At 36.7% G+C, this 17,682-nt stretch overlaps 1 pseudogene across 1 annotated transcript in view; it reads right to left on the reverse strand.

The window, feature by feature from the left end:
* The window catches only part of LOC149538209 (uncharacterized), a 111,131-nt pseudogene that overhangs the window by 3,733 nt on the left and 89,716 nt on the right, over positions 1-17,682 (reverse strand). The window lies entirely within an intron of this gene.

Here is a 17,682-nt window from a genome sequence, read left to right on the forward strand (position 1 = left end):
TAATCCCTGGGCCTTGGGATAGTGAGATTATCATCTATGTTTCTCAGCACTATAGCTAAATTAACCAGAAATTCACTTATGAAAAGTTTCCTACATATCCTCTTAGCCACATTTCTGGATATACCAACATGTAGTAAGATTGCCAAGAAAACCTCAGCAATTGAAAAGAAATTAAATTGGAAGTAAAAACAAAAGATAAAAATAAATAAGACAAGTGCACCATATTTATTGCAGTTCACCACAAATGTGACTACATTCACACTGAAGAGCAGAGTGAATCATTTATTCAGTCATTGCAGCTTCCATACATAGGACCTTACCCTTATACAATAGTTTTCAATAGAAGACGAAGAGTCAAACAAGAAATAAAAGACGAAATGAAGAGCCGGACTTCACATCCAACAATCTCCCACTTGAAGTTCAACTCATGTTGCAACCTCATATTTGAACAACCTAACTCTATTTTCTCTTACCAAATCCCATGGTAATAAATTGTCGATAGACAATCATCACAGCTGGAATAGCAACCACAGCCAGTTGCTAATCACATCTAACTAAGTTACTAACTATAAAACATTAGTAGATTTATGCTGAAATGTCTAGCGCATACAACAACTCAAATTGTGTAAGCAATGTCAACCAAAAGTTGACTCAATCTACCAATCGGCACATAAAAGGTATGGCAATAACTTGAGTTGATCTGCAAACCGCAACCAACCTTTTACAAAATATCATGACCTCTTCCATGTCCTCTCTTGGAAGGAACACCCATGCACGCCATAACTCATCCTTCTACCAACACCACCAAGTGCTCAATTGTGTCAAGTATGATCTCCTTTACCTCCCCATATGAGAGCATTTACAACACCCAAACACCATGGATGAAAGCCCCTATAAACAAGACGATCAAACTCCAAACCTTCCAAAACTAGGAACCATCTTAAACCATATCCTAAACTCAAATGAACAAGGAGATAAATCTACTGAGTAGACCAAATGTGGAGAGTGAGATTGCTCCTCCAGGGTACACCAAGTCACAATGACTCTTCTCCACGAAAAATCTCCACTAGGTCCCTAATGAACTCGCTTCTATCCACAAGTGTAGGCTCCTCAAACTTCATGTTGAAACCTCCAAAGAGAAACTATGTCAACAAATGTTGTCTAAACCAAGAGAACTGTAGCCTCACCCAAGGCTCTTAGTTTTCAAGAGTACCTCCAAGGTCAATCCGTAAAATACATGATACCAAGAGCACTAACCAGACCAATTGTCAAAACCACCATTGCAGGTCTGCATGACCTAGGAACACAAAATGACAACTTGATCTCCACATATGAAAATCTCTCGTTCCAAAGAGCACAACCTGTCAAGAGAATCTATCGTGCCAATGCTCTAATCTAGAATCAAGAGCCACACATAGCACAATAAAAGTATCTCCAATCACATGGAATGAACCATCTCATGACAAAAATTGAAGCTACAATTGCCCCATAATCTGTAAAAGTAGCACCAAATCTAGGATCTCTTTATTCCCAAAACATATTATATAGGAACCAAAGCACCACCAAGCTCAAGAAACATGTACAACAAAATAAATTGAGAACAAATTCTCCACATTCAGGAAATATTAACACACAAGACAATAGAAAACTATTGCATCCCCTGTCTCCCTTTGTCTCTGTCCCTCCTACACTGCACATAAATACAATTTCATTTGCATACTATGCTCTACCTAGCTATGCACTATAAAACCGCTCAACTTTGCACAGAATAAAAGACCTTCAACCAACAAAAGGCAAATCTCTCAAACTGTCGTAGGCACAGGAAATGAGTGATTATGTTGAAGTGGATCTAGACACGTCCCCTCCATAGCATCCAATTAGACACTTTGATCCATGTCCTAATTGTTTATCTTGTCAAACACATCAATCAAACAAACACTGCAATTTGCTAAAACTATTCCTCCACCATAATATCGATAGTCTTCTCCAAAAAAAATTGGTAGGAGACTCCATTGTAACCAATGTCCTATGTATTGTCCCCACTGACATAGAGCAAATCAGGGTCATGGGTATGAGTAATGAGCCAGCCCATCTCAATATGCACCACACAGTGGTTGACCTCCACAATGAGCTTCTTCCTCTCACGCATCTCAATTCTTTGAACTCATACATTCTGAATTCATCACAAGAATATTCCTCCACTCATAACACAAACAACAAAACCTCCTCTTCATTATATTCTCTGCAAATACTTATGGAGAGCACATACCTCATTGCTATCGAAGAAAAAATTGTTGATAAGACACAACACAGAGGGCGGCATGCAGACTCCTCTAAATCTTGGGTTTAGGCTTTTCAACCTTTGTGATGATGTTCCTTCAAACGCAGCTCTTGCACTTAATCTTAGTGCATTATTTTTTCAACAGGCTTCTTCTTGCCTTGGCACCATTATCTTTTTCTCTGCTCTCCTAGATCTTATATGCTCTGATACCAATTGAAGAGGAATTAAATTTAAAGTAAATAAAGAAGATAAAAATAAATAAGACGAGTGCACCATATTTATCGTAGTTCATCACAAATGTGGCTATGTCCACACTAAAGAGTGGAGCGAATCATTTATTCAGTCATTGCAGCTTGCATACATAGGACTTTGCCCTTATATTTATAAATTAGTCTTCAATAGAATATGAAAAGTCAAACACGAAATAAACAATTAGGGAAGACAAAATAAAGAGTTGGACTTCACATCCAAAAACAATGTCCATATTTACTCTATATGTGTGATTAGCCCTAATGTAATCATTGCCTAAGTGTAGGTCCCCATACCACTGCTAGGCTTATTTTGGCTAGCAGACACTAAACATTTTAAGGAGCATTTCGAGCAGGTAGCCTCATGAATATTAATAATTCTGATTATTTTTTAGTAATTTATTTTTTTCAATTATAAATTATGTTTTGATTATTAATGATTTAGAGATATGTTGATTCCTAATATTCCAAACATGGTTTCTTGGTCAAAAATGTTGAATTTCATAGTGTATCCATCTTATGCATTAAAAAAAGGAAGCAGAAATTTACCAATTAACCAAAAGTGCAGGCATGTGTGATTTATACAGCCTGGTTGAGAAAGAAAACTCAAGAATTTCTTTCATCACAACACAATTTACATCATTTACAGACTCCATAAATATCTTATATAATTAAGGAGAAATAACATTTGAATAATTTTTATTTACTTGAAAAGATTTTTACATTTCTACAGCTTTTATTCCAGTGCACAAATTTAGCTCCTCCAAACAAATATATACCCATTCCCCAACTCTCATGCATTGTGAGGCATGGTATTTCACAAATTACCATAGTAACACGGAGACACATCCCCCACCCCTTTTCACCCCACGTCTTGAAGATGGGGACGCACCGGGGACTGGTGGACTCCGTCCTTCCGATCCCAACAGCATCACCAGATTCCACCACCTCTGCCGAGGATGGGGAGATGTCCCAATGTTAACTATTTTCTGATTCGACTATTTATGTTCAATGTTCGATGTTCCAATTCAATGCAATGCTCAAGTATTTACTCTTTTACATCTTTATATCTTATATTGCAATACATTTTTTCATGACTAGCATTTAAGTACAATATGTATAGTATATTACTATATACAACCCCCTGTCCCTTGCCACCATCCCCTTTGTGTCCCCCCACTGTCCCTAAATTAAGGCCCCTCTGTTCCCCGGTCCCGAAAACTTGTCCCCCCGTTCCACCATCCCCCCATCCCCCAAGGCAGTATAACTATGCAAATTACAAAAGATTGACAGTGAGTTTAATTTGATCAACTAACATAACTTTTATCAACAATTCTTCCCTTGGACATTGGAAGCCATAAACCTATCACTTTCATGTAGAGTGTGTGCATGGGCTTCCATGGGAATACTCGACATTCGATATGGTCAACAATGGATCTAACTTTTGTACTTAAACTCTCGGGTCATATCTACCAAGGAAGGTGATAGAGCATGATCAAATACTCAGGCATCTTGGGAATGCTAAATATTGGAATGGAAGGGAAAGCTCTCTAGTGCAGGAAAAACCATCTAATGTATGGCAACAAGAACTCACTGTATGGCTAGTAGTACCCTAAGCACTGATTGATCCTAATGGATCTAAGTTTTCGCACACGTGATATTTTTGTATCATATTAACAAGTATTTAACTATATTTCAAAATGAAATTATAGCTTGCTCTAAACATGCCCAGTTCATACAGCACTACATTTACAAATATTTATTTAACTTCTTATAAAAAAATATATGTTGATTTAGATTTTAGTACTTTACCTATATGTTGTACTTTTCAAGTTATTTACTATTACAAATTTTCTTATGATTTCAAATAACTGTGTTGGATTCATAATCTCAGATTCATAAGAAAGCCAGTCACAAAATCTAGGCCACAAGTTGTAAGGACAACAGAGCAATCTAAATTTCAGACTGCTTAACAACTAATTATAACAGTCAGAACAATTCTTGTTGCAAATTGAACTTAGAACAGTCAGAACAATTCTCAACGAATGTGGAGCAGCTTACCATCCATTGAAAAGAACATGATATTTTGCACAGTAAGAATAAGACTGATAAGAAGCTGGAGAACCACAGAGGTGAATCTTCTCTTGAAAGTGCTAAATCTTCCACTTATGAGGGTAGAACATCTCTAGTTTTAATTCACATGACAGTCCACCCAAGAACAATGGAAGGCTGTGTCCTTTTAATTTGGCATTGAAATCTCCATATCTGTTTGTGAATGGTGCAGGTGGACTGCGCAACGCAAGCTCATATTGTTCAAATGTTTCTGACAGAGACAAACAACAACAAAGCCTCTGTTTCATATAAAAGCACTGAAGATCATAGAAGATCTCCAAGTACAGAAAGGGTTAGTAATTCACAGGTGAATAATTTGTCAATTGTTGATTCTTCCAGGATGCCTTATAGTAGAGTTGGCAGTACCCAAGATTCAAGGCGGATGCTTTCAGACTCGTTCACTTTCTCACTTGAAGATATATTCTTGACATTTTTTGTCACCACCAGTTCTACAATGTTTTGGATACAACATCACATAGAAAAAGAAAGGGAGGATAAAAAACTTAGGTAAGAGACATTGGAGGAAAGAGAATTAAAAAATTCAAATCCAAGAGTATACCAAACTAATATAATGGAAATCACATGCGCTTAAAATTTTATCTTCTTAGAAATGATGGTTCACTTCAACACAAAACACATTTAAAAATATGTGCTTGATGATTATTAAATTAGTTTCATTGATTATGGAAACAATATAGCATTTTACCATAGTGTAAATAAAAATAATACCACCTTGTTTAAGATCTTCAAATAATGATTCACATAGAAAATCAAATAATGCATATGGAAACCTAAAGATACTAAGAAATCGCTTCTCATCACATTTAACTTCAAAAATATAATGGTTCCACCAATGCAAGGAATGTGGTTTGTTATACCACTCACCACTGACCTTCCCTTTCCACTAAAAATTAGAAAAGTTTAAATTAAGGAGTACATTTTGTTGTTCAAAACATGTTGCATAAAGCTCCAAATCTATTTCATCTACCTCATGAAAAGCTCGTGATTCTTTCTTATATTTCTTTAATATGTTTTGAATCTTCAACATCACCACAAACTTGCAATGCTATTTGTTGTATCATTGAAAGACACTTTTAACAATACCAATACCCTGATTCATTTTTGTCTATTTGTATCCATCACTTATGCTGCAAAATTAAAACCTATTAATAAAAAAGTGTACAAGGACAAAGAAAGCAATGTTTGTGCTCTAAAAGTACATTATAAATACAAAAAACAATGATATGTTCTAGATAACAGTACACATCAATGTATTTCAAGGAAAAAATGAGGTCTATTAAATTTACCACATGCAAGTCTAATTTATGACAGAGAATCAATACAAAAAGATGCAATTGTTATACAGATAAATGTTATTATAGTTTTAAAAAGATGAACATTATTCATAAGCAGTTCCATACAACTTATTTGTTTTATTTCATAGATATATGCTACTAACAAATACAAAATCAATCGTCTTTGGCATATGATTCACTGATTCCATTTTAAATAGTCCTACCACAATACAACCATTTCCATAGAAAGTGAATGTAAAATTTCTGTAAGTCTTATACCAAATGCCACTATTTTCAAAGCATGTGAAAGTCCTAAATGAAGTTTAATTAAAGAAACCTAAACTATATCCCACTATGTCAACACGGGTTTTTTAAACATTGACATGATGAAAATATAAATTTTCTGTAAAGCAAGGTTTAATTTCCATAACACGTACAAAAATGAAATTTGATGATAGAAGGCCCTTGATGTAGCTTTGTTTCATCATCCTCTCCATCTGTTGAGTCCCATAAACATCTATGGGCTTTCTCAGAAGTAAAAATCAGCCAAGAATAAGAATTGGAACAGAATAAACTTCCACTTAACTGCTGAATCTACATTGTTTGTATGTTGTTGCTTCCATCTCATTCTACCCCACTTTTGGGCCTTCATGCGTCTCTATCTCATTCTACCTTATTTACATGTAAATTTATATGCAATCAGAATTTAACCTTTTTTCTAAGTTACCAGATTCTCTCCAGCAATCCTCAAAGTCTGGTTCGATTCTCTACAAAGTCTGGCCCTTGTCAAATTCTCCCCAAATTTGCCTACAGCGCCACATATTCACTGCAAATTCCAATAGAAGAACACGGGAAGTTTTTTTCTTACTGCAAATTTAAATATATCATATATTTACCAATAAATTTTGCTTTGGAAATCCAATGTCAGGGCAATGATGGGACTGTTTTGGAAAAGGAACAGAGTCACTTTTATGGACAGCAATTCATATTCTAATCCATCCCTGCAGTCCTCCTTATTTTGAGTTCTCTTGGAGTATATTCAACTACACTTTAAGCAGTACAACCATTTGAACCAACAACAGATGAATGATTTGGTCTTTGTTTGCCACAACCTTCATCCAAGCTTAAAAATACTCAAGGTTGAGAATTTTAAAGCATTAACCATTAAATGCTAGAACTTAATGAATTAACAGTATTCTAACTTTCCTTGGATTTTGAATACTTCAAGATTAGTCAACTCAAATTTCTAGGACAAACTAATAGTTCAGGAACTTGTGCCTTACAAAAATTAAATAGTGTCAAAGATGGTCAACCAATTGACCTTACGAGATTGATCTTGAATTAGAAAAGATCACAACTCATAAGAGACCACCGTTTGAGGAACAGGATTTGGCATCTCAAATGAGGTATTTGGTGATCATGACCACATTCCACAAGAGGAGAACAGCAAATAGAAGCATCAGCTTCACATATTTTTTGTAGCCTAGAAGCCTTAGGTGCTAATTGTGCTTTCAAGTTTAATACTTAGGTTGTAACGGTTACTTGATTAAGAACTTGATGCACGGTAAAATTTAAGATAAATACAGTTCCATTTACACTTACAATTTTTTGTATCAATGCCATGTAGAGGAAATACTATCATTAACTGTGATGGAACCTTAATTTTTGCAAAAATTAAGCCCCATTTATGATGTTGGAGACTAAAAAAAAGGATAATCATTCATGTCAAAGTCAAAGATATAACAAGAAATGCATACACCATTGAATATACATTGATATAATAATTTTATCATCAATATGAATATATTTGATATATGTTTAAATGATGTATAAAACTGAAAACAAAAATCTGAAATAGCTTTGATATAAGCTACAGATATAAATATCAGTTAGAGATCTCAAGAAGGCTTCAGATTTGAAGAACTTGAAACAACAATTAAACTGTGTGAATTAAGGAAGACCTTGAAGCATCACACCAGAATACAGAACAATTTGAGTAACTCAAGTCTCAGGGTAATTAGGATGCACACCTGCAAATAGAAAGCCCTTAGGAACATTTAAAGGCTGAGGCAAATAAACTAAAAGGTGATTGGATGTTAAAATCTGTATACTTAAACAGAGGATATCAGACCTATGAGATGAAGTCACCGATAAAAAAATTGCTTTGAAATTATCTTGCTAGTTCCTCAAATGAATGAGCAGATGTTGCATAAAAACATGAGTTGAAGACACATACAACGAAGGATACTGGACAGTGATCAAAGGCAGAAGTAATCATCAAAGATGGTGATATATCCAGATTTCTGCATTAAACTTTCATCATTTATAGAGGCTGCCATGTCAGAATGTATGGAGGCAAACTTTGATTATCTTTCCTTCCTTGAGAATATTCGAAATTGATGAACTTATTTTCTATGGCATTGCATTCTTGTTCATGGAATGGGCACTGGAATTAAGAAGCAGAGAAGAAGTCTTGGAAACGTTGAAAGAGGATGTCGTATGCTTCCAGACGCAAAAGACAAGATGAAGCATGTGTAAAAAGTATGGAGCCAAAAGCGGTGGAAACCTCGACTTCATCGGTTTAATTCATTTGTTGGTGCAAATTCCATTACAACTTTCCTCTCTGAAACTAAAGACGGCATGACTCCAATAGTGTCAAACCTTGGTTGTATTTGATTAATTGCAAATGTCCGATGGCTGGAAGGAATTAATTTGGGCAAAAGTTATATTACAAAGCCTTGTCCGATTATTTTATTAAAATCATTGTTTTTAAAATAAAATTATAATTTGTAATAGTCACTCCGATTAATTGTTTTGAAAAGATATATCTTCTGGCATAGACTTTTTATCTTTTCAGTCACTTATAAATATAAGTGACTCAGCGGATTAAAAAAGATTCAATATTCGGACAATTGCATTCATACACTCTAAAGAAGTATTTTATATTTTATTTTAATAATAAAATAAAATGTTGTTTGTTTATTATTAAAGGCGTGGAGATTTAAACTATAGTTGAATCATCCTTTGTAATTATTTTTGGAAGTCTGTCTACAATTTAAATATCGGATAAGTGGACATGGTCATTTAGCATTTAAATTCGATAATCACAGATAGTGTGAATCTGTGTCCAATTTTCTCCCTACCAAAGGAGTTAAAAGTCAATCTGGACTAATTTAAGATTGCATATATATTTGATCTGTCGCATCTTGATTATTTAATTGTTGGCATTTAAAGTGTGTAAAGCATTATAAAGTTGTACGTGATAATTCACTGAAGTTGGCTCTATTGCCCGGATGAGCAGAGGCAGTGGTCTTTCTATTATTGAAGTCAGAAAATTTGTAACTTCCTTCCTACAAACATCAAGTCAATTATTTATAAATGTTTTACAATCCATTAAATTCAAACACTCAGCATCCTTTTTTCATTGAGTTCGAGGACCTTGCCAACCAGAGAACTCCAAAGCTTAAATTCGCTCTAGAAAAGCCTTGAACTATACAGTCAGCGTTTGAGGTGAAGGTTAACCCGCCTAGGTGTAGCGAAGCCTGAAGTGCAAGGGAATCAAGAAATATTCTCGTTCATTGGCTAGAATTGATTGAGAAGTCCTATCAAAGAAGTGGCAGGCTCTTGGATTTCCAATCTACGGTTTTGGGAACCAACAAACTGCAAACAGAATTGCTTGAGCACAACACACTAGTTTCACTCACAAGCTTCGCAAGTTCAACAAACTGCTAACACAATATAGCCGTACTGATTATGGGACTGAGTGGCATTTAGCATGAATAAAGAGAGCTCTATGGTAAGCAATAACATATGCCAGAGGTGCCCGAGAGGAAATGGAGGTAGTATATAAAAACATCCACCAAGAGGCAAGCCAAGAATAACAAGAAGTCACCCACGCATGCTTAGTTATGAATAAAGATTGAGGTGGCAAGAGATGTCGCGCAATCTCCAATTTCATTATGAATAATGATTAACATAAAGCCCGATGCCGAAAAGGATCATGGCAATATAGGTGGTCGCTTAACAATTAAATAAATACATAATGACCAAGGTCAAGATCGAAATTAAAAAAAAATAAAGGTAGCAACATCCCCAAACCCATGTCTTACTATATTAAATGTCGTTCTTATATATTCATGCTTTCCTGAGTAGCTTTATACACACACACACACAATACGTATACATTTTATTCCCACACAAGTATGAGTATGGACACGATATTACTGTAACATCCACTTTTTCCAACCTCGGTTAACAACTAGCATATCATAGAAATACAATTACTACATATTTGTAAGAATTTGGCTTAGGCCAGAATTCACCCAAGAACTAAAGAACTCAACACAAGCACACAGTAAACCAAAATAGAGAGTATGATCAAAATGACGATATTCATTCAATATGCCCACTTAGCCAACTTGAGAGTACACTAGGAGTGCCTGTATATAAAGGCCTTAGGAGAGCTTCTAGAATGCATAGAAGTCAACATCATAATAAGTCATACAACCAAGCACATGTCCACTAGATATGAGTTATCCTCCATTGAGCATGGGATTATCTACGATGATGTAAGGATAAGCCTACAATGGTGTAGCACGCAAATCAGTGGTGTAGACAACATGTGCTAAATGAGGAGTGTGGATAACTGTGTTGTCAACATGACAACTCAATGAATGATGCATACTCTTATGTTGTAGACACCATGTGCATAATTAGAGTTGCGTAACTCAATGAGAGTACACCAACTCCTAAGTGTCTCACCTAAAATAATAATAAAATAATGCAAAATAATTAAATAATGCATTAACCTAAGTAAACTTAAGTGTAATAAGTAAGTACTTATTTACACCAACACCCCCCCCTTAAGTGCAACTTAGGAGAATGCCCTTAAGCTTATGAAATCTAGGATGCAATGCAATATAGGTCCCGACTACTAGGCCATGTTAGGTACCCATGTACATAATGGAAATGCAATCTCTCATAAAGCGGGGAAAGAGGGAAAACCTCATGGGAAAAACCCTCCCCCAAAAAGAGAGATAAATAGGGATGCATGGATGGATGGAGTAATCAAGACCCCCCCATTACGACATACATCCAATATATACATAAGAGAATAGTGAGAAGAGGAAGAGAGACAGGATAGGCTCCCCCCCAAAGGAAGAATGCCGGCCAGTGACTGCTCCGATGAAGAAGCTGATCCAAGACTGGAGAATGGCATTCCTCCCCTTAGGAAGAAACAAGACCAAGGGTACAAATGAGACGCTTCCGCTATGCGTGGAAAGAATCCCATGGATAAGTGATGTCTCTAAAACCTTCTCAACTGACTGAAGAACCTGAGTCTGTCTTTGCAACTAATGAAGAACCCTCCTGCAACTGCTGATCATAAGTATCCACAATCACTTCAACCTGTGAGGATCGATCATGTAGAGAATGAACAAGAGAGTCTAATGGAACCCTCGTGACAACTGAAGAAGGTGACTCTGCATCAAGAAGAAGAGGTAGATCATGAATACTGTCCCCCAAATCTATCACTGAACCTATATCTAGAAGACTGAATGTACCCTGTTGTTCTGGATCTATCACTATGGCTATGTATGCATGTGGACTAAACTGATGAAGTGACCTCTCACTGCAACTGTTGATAGAACCCCATGTGTCTAAATCTGTTGAAGCACTATCACTAAAATCACTATCAGTATCCACACTGTATGATGTGCGAAGAGGAATAGAGGACAAGCTTGGAGAACTTTCCTCAAAATATACATCCTTCTCCACAAAAATCTAATGTGTCTCAGGATCTAGAAGTCTGTATGCCTTCACACCATCTTCATAACCAATGAAGGTACAAGGCCAAGATGACTGTGCCTTGCATCTCCTAGAAGATACCTTTGCCCATGCAGGACAATCGAAGACTCGGAAGTGTGTCACAATAGGTTTTCTACCGCACCATGCCTCAAAAGGAGTTTTGCCATCTAAGGCTGGATGAGGAGAAAGATTAAGAATGTGAATGGCACTTGAGATTGCTTCGACTTCTAATGATGGATCTAGAAACTTGGCATGAATCATGCAACTTGTCATAGACTTAAGAGTGCGGATCCTCAAAGCTGCAACATCTGTCTTATGTGGACTAAATGTTGTTGGAGTCTGAAGATCAATTCCCTCATGTCTGCAAAAGTCCATAAGTCTTCTGTTCACATACATGCTTCCATTATCCATTCGGAGTACTTTGATGGCCTTTCTGGATTTTCGTTCTACATGAGCCTTGAAGTCTAGAACCTTGTCCAACACTTCGTTCTTGTTATGAAGAAAGTAGACCCAAGTGAACCTTGATAAGTCATCAACAAAGGTAAGTATGTAGCGACCCTGGCTGAATGCAAAAGGACCTACTAATACCACGTGAACCATCTAGAGAACACCTGTTGCTCTAGAAGACTTCCCTCTTTGTAACTTCCCCTTTGGATGCATATCCACTGAATCTGTTGAACATTCACCCTTAGAAAAGTTGATTTGAGGTAGACCTTTGACCATTTTGTATGTGCAAAGTTGCTGAAGATAGCGATAGTCAAGATGACCATATTGCTCATGCCATAATTGCATGTTTGAATTGGATTGAGATAACAAGGCCTTTGAAGGAGACTTGGGCACAAGATGAGAGAAAGAGTACAACCTCTTGTTATGATTCACTTTCCCCACTGCAACCAAGGAATTGTCTTTAAGATTGTGCACTTTTATCAAGTCTGGAAGGAACTCAACTCTATGTCCATCTCCAAGGTGAGCGATTTGGTAGATTGATAGGAGATTCGAACTTAGGTTTGGAACATAGAGAACCTCTTGAAACTCTCCATTTTTCATATCCACGTTTCCTTTTCCTTCAACTTCCATTTTGCTGTCATTTCCCATGAAGATGTGTGGTACCTTTGAGTGATTCAATGAAGAAAAATCCTCCTTTGAAGAACCCATATGATATGAGGCACCTGAGTTAAAGATCCATTCCTTTGAAGAGTTTGAATTTTCCATGAGTGCTTGCCCTTTGCCCTTGGAATCTGAAGACGATCCTTTGTCCTTATAAGCATTAGGCAATGGAACATTATGTTTCTTCATGATGTTGGTCAATTCATCAATCTTCTTGAGATAACACTCATGCTCTTCATGAGCCGATTTCTTGCAATAAGCGCACTTCTTCTTCTCCTTATTGTTGTTGTCCCCTTTCTTGTTGGAATTCGAGGACTTGCCTTGTTGATTGGATTGTGGTGTTGTATTTTTTGCATCCTCAGATTTGTCTTTCTTCCACTTCTTCTTACCCTTTCCTTTATTTGAAGATTGTCTAGCTGAATTTTGAGAACCCTCATTGGCCACCAATGCTTTAGACTGAGGTGATTTGAGAATCCCCATTGATTTCAACTTCTTTTCTTCATCATCCAATAGTTTAGCATATTCATCAAAAGTGACTTTCTTGTAGGTAGACCCTAAGGTAGTCTTTGAAGTGTTGAAAGAAGATACAAATGTGGAATATTCCGATGGTAGCTTGTTATGGATGAGATAGATCAGTCTGTCATCTTTGATAGAACTCCCATAATAAGTAAGCTTTGTCCTTAGTTCATTCACCTTGATGATGAAATCCTGTATTGAGTCATATGACTTAGGATCTAAGAAAACAAGCTCATCTTCAATTTTGAACACATCCTCTTCAGACACTTTACCATATAGGCTTTCGAGGGTATCCCAAGCTTCCTTGGATGTAGTACACTTCTTGATTTGATACATGATCTTATCATCTACCCCCAAACATATATCACCTAGGGCTTTCCTATCCATTGCTACCCATGCTGAAATATCACTATCTGTTACTTTATCACCAGCTGGTTTAGGAAGAGTACCATCTACATATTGTGAAACTCCATTATGCATTAAGTGATATAACATTTTAATTGACCACGTAGCATAGTTATAAGGAGTTAATTTGGGAAACGTAAAGTTGCCCATAATGCAGAAAATGAAAGAAAATTGTAGAAAAGAGAGAACACAACACCAAGAACACCCCCCCTTTTCACTAAATCAAGAAACCCCCCCAAAATAGATGCTTTAGGCACTTTATCAGTAGTGTGATTACAATGAGCCACTTGCCAATTTTGGCCTTTGTGGACTTTTAATTTGGCTTGTTACAACCTCTTAATGGAATACAAATCTGAAACTTTACAATGTGCTACAATTTTGAAGCATTACAAAGCAAAGAAAGGCCCTATGGCTGAAAGTGACACTTTCTTCCACACAACCCTACAATCTAATACTAGATCTAGAAAGTAGACAAAAAATAACGCACTTTCAAAAAAAAAAAAAAACCTATTTTCGACTCCAAATGTGCCCATACAGAGCGTTTGAAGTTGCAAAATGCAGGATTATGCAGGTACAATCGCCAAAAAATGCAAGTTCTGAACAATCCGTGCACCAAAACCAAAAAATAGCTCCACCACTGAAAAATTTAAAAAATTCTACCCAATTTTGAAAAAAATTGCACCTGATTTGGAGTCCTGATGTCTAAGTTATGGCCTCCTGAAGTTAGACTACAAAGACCAAAATCAATCTGGAGAGGGGTTGCATCAGCGAATGACGAGGTTATATTTGATGGTCATACGATCGTCGCAGTAGTTCAATTTGCCCTTGAAATGACATCCAGACGAGCGTCAAATTTGAGCTCATGCACAGGATGACATCAGTTCAACCTAGCTCTCGGATGACGTGGCAACTGTCGTGGGATTTTCGTACTGTACAAAATCGTACGGATTCTATGGAAAATCTGACTGGGCTGGGTGCATGGCAGCTGACTCGGCAAATTAGGTGGATGCTGACTGTATAGAATAGCTATATGCTGACTGTACAGTACCTGCGTATACTGCGATTATTTGCTATCGTTGCGTCCGCGTAGCAGTGACTTGGCGCCGAGTAGGCTGGTGGTTGCAAGCTCGCCGCGTGGATTATGCAGCAGGCGTTGCATGTCAAAGCTAGAGTGGATAGCACGATCTGCTAAGTAGCAATGTCTGTGCTGTGGTATCTGCGGATGCCAGAATCCTGTTTAACGTCGCCGTGAAGGGATTTCAGGGCACCGGCTTTGTTTGAAATATCCCATATGCGTGGAGTTTTTGAGTTTGGAGTTGTTTAAAAAACAACGATGCCCCTCACTAAAAGCAAAGGCAACAATGCCATTGGAAACTGCCGCCAGTTTGCGGGTGGGGTGCCAATCGAAAATCGTAAGTTGATCGTTGTGGATTAGTGGGTTCAGCCACGAGTTGTACACAGGTATGGCCAACTGATATGTTTAGGCCACGAAATAATTAAATTAAACCCTGCGAAAAGTAATAAAATAATTCCGCCAAAATATAGAGCTGAGCCGGGTTCGGCAAAATATTTTTCTCTACCCAGAATTAAATTTCAAAAAAATCAATAATTCAAGAGAACAAAATTATTTCAGATCCGAAAAAATAATTAGATCAATAAAACGATCATACCCGAATTGCAAATCGGGGCCTCCAGGTTCCGATTTGCAAAAAAAATTTGCCTCACGATCAACTTTCACCCAATATAGACAAATTTATAGTCGATCTTCACCGAATCGACGCTCTGAATGCAACGATGAGGTCAGATCTAGCTCTGAATGCTCCCAATTTTTGTGGATCCTCCGGATTCGTGTCAAGGTGTTGAAGCATGAACGGTCTCGAATGGCTATGTAGAGAATCTCTCTCAGCTCTGATACCATGTAAGAATTTGGCTTAGGCCAGAATTCACCTAAGAACTAAAGAACTCAACACAAGCACATAGTAAACCAAAATAGAGAGAGTATGATCAGAATGACAATATTCATTCAATATGCCCACTTAGCCAACTTGAGAGTACACTAGGAGTTCCTGTATATAAAGGCCTCATGAGAGCTTCTAGAATGCATAGAAGTCAGCATCATGATAAGTCATACAACCAGGCACATGTCCACCAGATATGGGTTATCCTCCATTGAGCACGGGATTAAGTGCGATGATGTGAGGATAACCCTACAATGGTGTAGCGCGCAAATCAGTGGTGTAGACAACATGTGCTAAATGAGGAGTGTGGATAACTGTGTTGTCAACATGACAACTCAGTAAATGATGCATACTCCTATGTTGTAAACACCATGTGCAACTCAATGAGAGTACACAAACTCCTAAGTGTCTCACCTAAAATAATAATAAAATAATGCAAAATAATTAAATAATGCATTAACCTAAGTAAACTTAAGTAAGTGTAATAAGTAAATACTTATTTACACCAACAATATTCATGAGCAGGCAGTTATAACAGTTATGTACATGTGAAAGAGATTAATGGTTACAATCAGTTTAATGAAAATGTCATAACTAACAATTGAAAGCATCATTAATAAATCCAAATAAAGAATTTAAGTTTTACATACTCTAAATTTCGAAACTAGAATCTTCCTAGGGCAACATCTGCAAAGCCGTGGTTAATCCACATATACCACTTAGGGCACGAACAGTTATACCACTATATCATAAAGACAAATACCATTTAGGGCATCAAATACCACTATATCATCCCTTTTCTTCTTGTTGCCAACTATGGCTATAACATATAGTTAAAAGATATGTTCATAATCATTATTCACATAAACAAAAGACAGAAATAACAGCCATAAGATAAGCCTACCTCATGAATACAGATACATTTCATGTCGAATGGAAGATCAACTAATCTAACTGGTTACCAAATTACATTGACGAGAAAAATTGATTTCATTAAAAGGGATAACTGATTTTCTTCAACTTGTAATTTCAAATATCAAAAAAGTAAAATACATATTACCAATAGATGTTTGATATGCATAACTTATCTTTGTCTTTTGCATGTCTTGGCATCTGGAGGAGAAGAGAAGCATTGTTAGGAGCCTTACCTCCCAACCACAAACCCTTGAATATCCTCGCACAATCTAAATTAAGAAAGGCCACCCCTACCCAGAAATAGACATAGAACACCTTGATCAGCCGTTGAGCATCCTAGTACTAGGGTATCAATCGCACCACTTGACTGGGCATCAAGATCTAAATATTGGACTACCATGAGCCAACTCTTGTTAATTAATATCTCTTTTCTTTTAGGCTTACAATTACTATTATTAATGGTTCATTACTTTTCATGCAGAAATAATTCTATGGTTCAATGATTTTCAATTCATCCTTCATCTCAGCTAAGATGGCCCTCCTAGATGACTTTTCTGGGTGTATGCTTAAGCGTTCTTTCTATATTAGTCACAAGGAAATTTCTTCTATCCCTTCCGGACTCATCACAGATTCATGATGTATCCTTTGCTTGCATCTTCTTATGCTTGTTGCCCTTATCTCAAGGACATATGAGAAGACGTCCCTATATAAGGTGTATTTCACAGATTTGACTAAGCAAAATCATGGTATTAGTATGAGATTAATTCTAAATGGAAATCACCAGCAATCAGTTGTAATTCTTTACTTAAATTGATGGATGTACCCTTTCATGGATATCAATCAGATATGAATCAAAGTTTGCCATCGAATTGGCATTCTGATCCGATATCAAAGCTTTAAGAAAAGAGGCCTTATTCACTTACATTCTCACCCATCGGGTGGCTACCTATACCACACGAGCCATGAAATAGCTTCAAATTTAGATGCAAATATTTCAGACTTCACATCAAGATTCAAACATGAAATGCAAAACACCTAGA

Source organism: Cupressus sempervirens, chromosome 9 (assembly GCF_028749045.1).
Source record: "Cupressus sempervirens isolate cs-2001-9-10 chromosome 9, ASM2874904v1, whole genome shotgun sequence".
NCBI classification, from domain to species: Eukaryota; Viridiplantae; Streptophyta; class Pinopsida; order Cupressales; family Cupressaceae; genus Cupressus; species Cupressus sempervirens.